General features: G+C 36.0%; 1 protein-coding gene across 10 annotated transcripts in view; it reads left to right on the forward strand.

Annotated features, from left to right (window-relative positions):
• Positions 1-5,026, forward strand: part of LOC144979595 (uncharacterized) — a 41,326-nt gene extending 36,300 nt beyond the window's left edge. For all 10 annotated transcript variants that reach the window (XR_013646740.1, XM_078926370.1, XM_078926383.1 and 7 more), the window contains one exon: positions 4,857-5,026. The gene's annotated coding sequence lies outside the window, so the exon portion shown is untranslated. The remainder of the gene's footprint in view (positions 1-4,856) is intronic.
• The last annotated feature ends 4,577 nt before the right edge of the window (positions 5,027-9,603 follow it).

The following is a 9,603-nucleotide window of genomic DNA, read 5'->3' on the forward strand; positions in this document are numbered from 1 at the left end:
AGTTGACGTCACTCAGGTCTTTGTTATTGATTTTTGCTATCCGCGTTTATGAGTAATTCTCACATAACTGTATTAAACAGACTATAAACGTTCATGGTTGCACAACGTCTTGTGTGTTGGTCCGTTATACTTCCGTATGGCAATGTTGTGAGCTTCTTAGCCAAGTGCTATCTCTAGATAGTTCGAAGATGACGTCACTCAGATCTTTGTTATTGTTTTTTGCCATCTGCGTTTATGAGTAATACTCACTGAACTGTATTAACCTGACTATAAACGTTCATGGATACACACAGTTTTGTGTGTTGGTCCGTTATACGTCCGGATGGCAATGTTATGAGCTTCTTAGCCAAGCGCATACTATCTATAGATGGTTCGAAGATGACGTCACTTAGGCCGTTGTTATTGTTTTTGCCATCCGCGTTTGTGAGTTGTTCTCACTAAACTGTATTAACCAGACTATAAAAGTTCATGGTTACACAGAGTTTGTGTGTTGGTCCGTTATACTTCCGGATGGCAATGTTGTGAACTCCTTGGTCAAGCGCATTCTATCTATAAAACATAATATTAATCTTTTTAACCATAACACTACAGTGAACATTCACTCAATTTAGATAGAATGAACTTGACGTCACTCGGGTCTTTGTTATTGTTATCTATTTATTTATATTTTTTTTTTCCATCCACTTTTATGAGTAATTCTCACTTAACTGTATTATCCACACCTAAAAGTTCATGGTTACACAGAGTTTTGTGTGTTGGATGGCAATAATGTGAGCTTCTTAGCCAAGATAGTATGCAGATGACGTCACTCAGGCCTTTGTTATTGTTTTTGCCATCCGCGTTTGTGAGTTGTTCTCACTAAACTGTATTAACCAGACTATAAAAGTTCATGGTTACACAGAGTTTGTGTGTTGGTCCGTTCTACTTCCGGATGGCAATGTTGTGAACTCCTTGGCCAAGCGCATACTATCTATATGATCTGGTACTACGTGCGCCACAACATGACATCAACAATGACTTTCATTTATTCATTTATCGAGCCATTTTCTCTTTTTGATATCCTAACTTTCAATTCTTAAGGTTTCGACAATAGTGACATTAAAAAGCATTGCTTTGAAATTATCTAAAATATAACTCTAATCGTGCAGCAAGACCGACTGTATTGCGACATATCGTGCATGTTCTGGATCAATGGATTACGGATTTTGACATTAATACTGAACCAAGTCACAAAGGAAGTAGGGCGAAAACCTATATTTTCGGCATGAATGTTAACCATAAACAACGATATTCCAAAATCAACACTATGGAGAACTCAGAGAAAGGATTGCTTCACGTTTGAAAAGCATTCATCAGAGCCCCACTGGGTTGTAACAAAGCGCTTACAGATCTTAGACAGATCAGGCAAAAAAATCGATTCGAATGTTATATTGTGTACCTCGATGAAACTTGCCGACCGCAATTATAATAGATAATTTTAATCAGCTGATAGAAGGGATAAGGTAGTATTTTATCAAAGAAATGTCACGGGAATATCTTGGTCCATGCTAGAAGAGGTGGTGAAATAGCATCCATCCAACAAAGAGCTACAACATTCGTTTAACAAAATCCTAAAAACAAATCAAAGCCATCATATATGACACACCATTTGGAACCAATGAAGGAAAGGAGAGAGAAGAATAACTGAATGCATTTTACAAAGGCCAGAAAACACAGGTTGCTATTACAGGGCCTCCAACCAAACAAGAGGAAACCTTGTAAATTTATGTTGCCTCGATCGAGAGTGGACTGCAAGCTTCACTTATTCCTGTCCTCAACTGACTATAAGGCTGTGGAACAGCTTGGATAGCTCCAGGTATAACAATTGTGAGTACTGAGCTGATGAGTCTTCCACGAGTCAGTTTCAGCTTGAAGAAGAAGAAGAAGAAGAAGAAGAAGAAGAAGAAGAAGAAGAAGAAGAAGAAGAAGAAGAAGAAGAAGAAGAAGAAGAAGAAGAAGAAGAAGAAGAATATTTGAAACCTGGCGGTCTTCTTGTCATACAACTACATACTTCATGACTTAATGAACACATCAGAATCAGAATGAAATTCTTAATGAATAAAAACCGTCGAAATTACCATCAAAACCTTTTTAATGGGCAGTCACAATCCTGCAAACAAACCCAAATATTATTACCTCAAGAAATATCTCATGTAATTGAAACCCAGAGGAAAAAAAGCTCTTGGGTGCACAGTTGATGTACGCATTGATCAGTTTGTTACTTGACGCACTAAAAAGATGGCATATTTAGGTCATGGTACTGTACTCTAACGCATCTGGACGTTGAAATTATTTGTAACCACAAATGTTTTAATATAGCGCAAATAAGCAAATTACTCAATCTGTGTGTTTTTCAAATGAGAAAATTTATTTTCGTTTGGTCGTGGTTGGATGGAACAAGCAAGCAAAACATTAGTACCATAGAACAGACAGCTTTCGAGAGAAAAGAATCTCTAAGCTTAGATAAAAATTATGAAACGGACGACAGCACTCTCTTACAGCCGTATACCAAGATAACACATTTTGATCAAGAGCATTCTCATAGAAATATAAATCGTTTCAAACAACTTATCATCATCATTATAATAATCATCAACCTCATCATCTTCATCATCATCATCATCATCATCATCATCATCATCATCATCATCATCATCATTTCGTATTTCATCGTTAGTTTGGAGAACCTGCGCTTCCTACCCGTGGAGTTCAGAATTGAATATAAAATTCTTACCCACGTTTTCAACTGCTTAAACAATTCTGCTCCTGTTTACCTCCAAGATCTTATCCACCATTATGAACCCAATCGAGATTTAAGATCATTTTAGGGAACCCTTAAAATCAATAAAGATCCTTTGACCACCATGCTTAGGATTTCCTTATATTCATTTTATTATATATCCTATAATCATATCAGTTTGCTTTGAACATGTCAGGTTCGTTACAAAACTAGGTAACATTGAAATTAAAAGTTTATCGATGCTGTGCGTTAGCCAAAATACACACAACTTTCGCCAGCCGGATATTGAAGAAGCAAAATTGACGTCACTCAATTTCTTTATTATTGTTTTCAGCTTACCATTTTTATGATGAGTTTTCACTAAATTTCTAGCAATCACACTATAATTTAAACGCTTAAGGTGACCCATATAATTATGTGTGTTGCTACGTTATATCAGGCAGGCAGATGTTGTGAGCATTTTAGCTAACCGCATAAGATCAATAACATACCAGTACACATATGTGTAACCTTGAACGTGTGTAGTCTGATTGATAGCATATAGATAGTTTGCGTTTCGTTAAGAAGTTCACAACATTGCCATCTGGAAGTATAACGGACCAATACAAAACTATGTGTAACCTTAAACTTGATAGTCAGGTGAATACAGTTTAGTGAGAAGTAGTCATAAACGCGGATTGCAAAAAACAACAACAAAGACCTCAGTGACGTCATCTTTTAACTATCTATAGATAGAACGAAGTTGAATTCACTCGGGTCTTTGTTACATTTTTGGCCATCCCCATCCATGTTTATGAGTTATTCCCACTAAACTGGATTTACCAGACTATAGATAGTATTCGCTTGGCTAAGAAGCTCATAACATTGCCATCCGGAAGTATAACGGACCAACACACAAAACTGTGTGTATCCATGAACGTTTATAGTCAGGTTAATACAGTTCAGTGAGCATTACTCATAAACGCGGATGGCAAAAAACAATAACAAAGACCTGAGTGACGTCAACTTCGAACTATCTATAAACGTTCAAGGTTACACTTTGTTTTGTGTGTTGGTCCATTATACTTTCGGATGGCAATGTTGTGAGCTTCTTCTTAGCCAAGCGCATACTATCTATAGTTAGAATTACTCATAATAATGTCTGGCTAAAAACAATAACAAAGAGCTGAGTGACGTCAATTTCGTTACTTCCATATTCTGATTGATAGAATGTTGGGAGTACTAATCGTTATGATGGCTGTCTAAAACCATAACGCCAATTTTGTTCCACCTGAAGCTAGTATGCGCTTGGCTAAGAAATTCACAACATTGCCATCCAAAAACTCTTTGTAACCGTGAACTTTTATAGTCTGGTTAATACAGTTTAGTGAGAATTACTCATGGCAAATAAACAATAACAAAGACTCGATTGACGTCAACTACATTCTAACTATAGAATGTATAGTTATAGTTAGTACTATATATCGACGTATAACACTAGTAACCCATTTGATTGGAACTAGGCGCTATATAAATTGATTCTATTATTCGTAATATATATATATATATATTATTATATATATATATATATATATATATATATATATATATATATATATATATATATATCATCATCATCATCATCATCATCAACATCATTATCATCACCATGGTCATCATCACCAACATCATCATCATCATCATCATCATCATCATCATCATCATCATCATCATCATCATCATCATCACAATCATCACCATCAAATCATCATTATCATCACCATGATCATCTTTTTCATCATCATGGTTGTAGTAGCTGACTTTCAAAACGTCATGTCACATCCTGAAAGAAAATGAGTTAACAATCTCAAAATATTGGACGCCATAGAATCACCAGAGAAAATTTGGTTTCAAAACACTCAGGGTCTTGTTACAAGTATTTTCTCATTTAAGTCATTAAATATATAATATAAATTGAGGATTTCTTTGAATGATTAGAATGGGTCTTTGTGCCTTTTGACAGTCACCTACTTATATATAATTTGAAATTTATCATGTTCTGCCAATTCCAGTATTTGTAAATTCTTTACTTCCACAGCACCTTGATGCTTTACGGACATATCAACATTTTAATAATGGTAAACAATGATCGATGTATTTCCATAAAGCAGAAAATTTAACTCTTCCCGTGCACTGATTCTTAAGTAAATAAATGTAAATCGAGAATGGCTGAAACATTTTAAAAATCCATCAAATTTTAAAACTTTGCATCAATTTTCCTTTCTTGATTTTTTCTTGTGTGTTTGTTAATTGTCTGTTCACAAAAAGCTTTTTGTTGTATTATTTTGTGTAAACTAAGCTGTCATATAATTTTCTCATGGGAACATATATTAAAAATATATCAGTTTTGTATTGTAATATATCTACACTTTATTTCCCGAAGACGCTTTACAAGTATCCCAAGACAACACTGAATATGGAAGACGAGACATGACACTTGTAAGGCGCCATACAAGTTTGTTTTCTATGGAAACAACTCTGTAACTGGCCAGGTTGTCTTTTCACTAATTAGTACGGTGAGAGAATGTGGGTAAAAAGCCTTTTCCGAGGACTAAACTTGGCCCCGCCCACATATGGGCTTAATCCATGGACATACAGGTCAGAAAGATTGCAGTACCACAAGACCAAAGTCTTTCAGAAGTGGTACAACGAGGCGCTTTATCCTACTATTGTTTTTACATCACCAATCAGAAAGTTTATGAATTTATCGTATTTTAATTGGCTTGCAAATACGAGACAAATGGATAGTGCCGCGTTCGGTCGCCTGTATACATTCTCTTTCTCATAACTTCTGTCTGCATATTATATATCAAAACTGCTTTCTGAATAAACACATACTAGTGATTTTCTCGGCTAAGGGCTTACCCACACCGGAGACTGACTCTGACGACCTGGCACTGCCGTCCTCTACGGTCTTCCGGATGAAGACGTCGGGCAGGGACAAATTACTAAGAATAAAGAGAAGAGCTGCTAGACCTACCCATACCAAGCACCCGACATCCTCTGCCGTTTATTTTTTGAGCTTGGTATTGGTAGGTCGAGCGGCTCTTCTCTTTATTCTTAGTATATCTTGGCCGTGCCCGACATCTTTATCGGAAAGACGGCAGAGGACGGTAATGCCGGGCGTCGGGGTCAGTCTCCGGTGTGGGTTTGCCCTAATTTGACTGCATCCGCTCTGATAACACACTGATAATGAACTTTTCCGAAAGTTGAAACACTCTTCTGTTTGATGCAGAAATAATAAGGGCTCACCCACACCGGAGACTGACTCTGCCGATCCAGCACTACCGTACCATGATGTCTTCCGGAAAAGAAAAAAGACGTCGCGGACGGACACAATACTAAGAATAAAGAGAAAAGCCGGTAGACCTACCCATACCAAACACCCGACGTCCTCTGCCGTTTTTTTATCGAGCTTGGTATGGGTTGGTCTACTGGCTTTTCTCATTATTCTTAGTATGTCGTCAGGGCGAAAATAATCAAACATTTTTTGCGATTTAAAAGGCGTACTTTGTGTCACTAAAATCTATTATAAATATTATTGTGACATACTTAAACTTTGAGATTAGCATTGATTAAGCATCAACATTATGTCTCCATGTGTTTCAAATGACTCATTCAATTAGTTATGTTTAAATGTTTAAAAATGATTATTATAGTCTTGATTGTACTGATCTGGCGTCGTTATTTCGTATTATACCTACTCATTTATTGTTGGTAACATGTCTGTCAATGACAAGTCCCGTGCCTCAAACCTATTGTCAAGGATCAAATAAGATGATTGTTGACAGCATCTATAAAGATTGTCGAACCGTTGATAAAGTATCTTACAAATTCTGAATATCCAATGAATATTATTGTTCTAAAATATTACCCAGAGATGTGGAAAATTGCGTAAACATGATTTTAATCAACACCAAAGGACTAAAAGACACTCCAATCCCAATTTTAAAAGAAAGTAATCTGTCAACAATTACAATCTCTGATGAAAATGACACCAAGGTGTGCTAAATTGGATATCAAATACAAAAGATATAATCGCTGAAAGTTTGTAAAACATGTGCCGCTATGTAACAATTGTGAGAATGGGCTTTTTAAAAGTCATGTAGAGCAGCAAGAAAGGTAGAGAGATAAAGTGATAGATAGCAGCCAAAAGATATAGAAAATTACGTTCAATATTTTTAGATCTCTAAAATGACATTTTAAGGCTACTACATTAAAACAAAAATGACGGCAGAAATCAAATATTAAAAATAAAAACCGGAAAGTGTGAGAAATTTGTAAAATTTGAGAATGTTAAAAGGTCAAAGTATTTGTTTCTTATCATATTACAGTTCTTGGTAGCCAATTTAAGTTGAGAAAAAAAGCCAAATACCAACAGGATGAGCAGTAAGTTTGTTACGTAGCGTTAATTATGAAATTGCATAATACCTTTCCTTTAATCACAAAACATCAAAACGACACGAAATACATATGAAAATAATACAATTATAATTGAAGGAAAAGGACAATTATAAAAAATAAAGATAAAAGGCCACAAAAAGGACCCATCAAGACTCTATAATCTGTCGGCAAATGCGAAAACAGACACGTCCTGCTCGCACAATGTCTTGAGAGAACAGAAAGAAACTGCGCTTAAAAAAAAAATATGCCTACGTTGATTAGTACTCTTTTTATATTTTGACATTTTATTAAACAATTGTCATCACCACCACCACCACAACCACCACCACCACCATCCTCATCATTACCCTCACCCCAACCCAAACACCATCATCATCATTTTGGGCCTCTCGCATTTTTATGCTTGGTACCATTCTTTATTAGAGTTAAAGGCTTATTTTAGAGCCATTATAGAAATATAAACTTGTTCTCTATATGCATTCATGTGTCGTGTGTACAAGAGGCCGATATCTTTTTATAAATTTATAGAACTTTAACATAAGACAATTCGAGCTCATTACATTCAAACGTTTTCAAGATTTCAGATTTTGAAGACGACTGTTATTATCAATAAATATATAGACATCATTACAACATTCTAATTGGCCTGTGTACGACCATGAATGGAGTCATGTGACCACTCGAGATATCTGCCTGGGTTTCTTTTTTTTTACGAACCCGCCAATACCCGTTGAAACCTGCAGAAACCCGACAAATCCCGACACAGTTATGGGAAGTGGGCAGCAGTAGGGAGTAAACCAGGGACTCCGGGAAGTGTATACCAGTGGGGAGTGAACATGGAGCTATGGGAGGAGTAGGAGTAGTGCTTAGGCCACTGGGACCCCCCCCCCCCCCCCCCCCTTTGGGAGTTTATGCCACTATGTTTTTCAAATAATAGAGCTTATTGGCCATACAAATTACACTGTTACCGTAAAAATAAGTGTCATTTAAGAGAGTTATGGCCCTTTGAAAAAAGTGAGTTGTGTCCCCTTGCAAAAAAAGAGACAACATTTCTTTCAAAGGCTCTGGAGACTACAAATATATGCAAATTGGGTATCAAACTGAAGGAAATTGAATATACTATCAAACTATGTGCACAAGCTTTCAATTTGTAAATATTATATAGATTCACAGAAAGTTGAAACAATTTGTCAGTAATCTCATGAAGTGTCATATCTAAACTTGCGGGTGGTTGGATGGGAGCATCACCCTTGAATCATATACCTATGATGTTCGCATGGGTGTACGATCCGATAGTGATGTCGTTTCTTCTCTTTACTAGCCTATCCTGCTTCTTTGGTTTGTGATTGTATTTTTGACAGGGGATATTTTTTTTTCCTGTAAATCTTCTGCCTGTTTGTTCTTGGTTATTTATAATTTAGCTTATGATATCTTTAGGCTATGATTTTGATTTACTTTTGTACTATTTTTGTTAGATTGTTTGTTTTTTATTTTTGTTTCAGCGGTCTCTCATATGACCTCAATTGTGTTGGAAGAGATCTAAAACAACAAACAAATCTAAACTTATGGGCTATTTCAGTGTTTTACACAAAAATTATTTTAAATATGGCCAAAAACAGCATGTTCATTAAAAATGTAGCACTGAAGAAAGCTATGGCCCAAGCCTCAACAACAACCTTCATATTTCTAGTCACAGGAAAAACTAAAAGTGTACTCAACCCTTAAATTTTTCTCCACTTTGTGGGATGCCAAATTCATCATAATTTTCATTCTTTTTAAACATGGTATTGATGTCCAGTTGTCACATTTAAAAGTAAGTTGAAGGTATAGTAAAAATAATAGACATATCATGAAAAAAGACTAATTTGTTCACAACCCAAGTGAAGCATCATTACCGAAGACTTTTGAACGAAATCGCATTGTTATATTATGAAGAATAATTGATACTCAAAAGGGATTCTTGATTCAAGATGCAGTAAGTACATCAAAACAATATCCTTATGTGTTTTGCAAACATGCTTTACTCCTTAACAGTTTGCACTGCTCACCAATTTATTACATATCCTCATCATCAGTAGCAAAATCCTCTTCGTCCTCTGAAGTGTCGTCAAGGAAATCACTGTCAAAGCTATCACTACCATCCTCGGCATATGTATCTTCATCAGTACTGGTGCAGCTTTCTTCATACACAATTTCCTGCAACTCATCTGGAATGAAAGCATCTTTGAACCACTGTACTTCCAATTCATTTGCAGAATTTCTCTGCCAACCGTTATCCTCTGGTTTTGGAATGCTAGGATTCTGGCACACTGCATTCCTCCAAATGAGAGTTTGAAAGTTGGCTCTTGATATGTGCAGTGACAATACTTGACTACAAGGAG

Source organism: Berghia stephanieae, chromosome 1 (assembly GCF_034508935.2).
Source record: "Berghia stephanieae isolate SIO BIC M18660-M18661 chromosome 1, UCSD_Bste_1.3, whole genome shotgun sequence".
Classification (NCBI taxonomy): domain Eukaryota; kingdom Metazoa; phylum Mollusca; class Gastropoda; order Nudibranchia; family Aeolidiidae; genus Berghia; species Berghia stephanieae.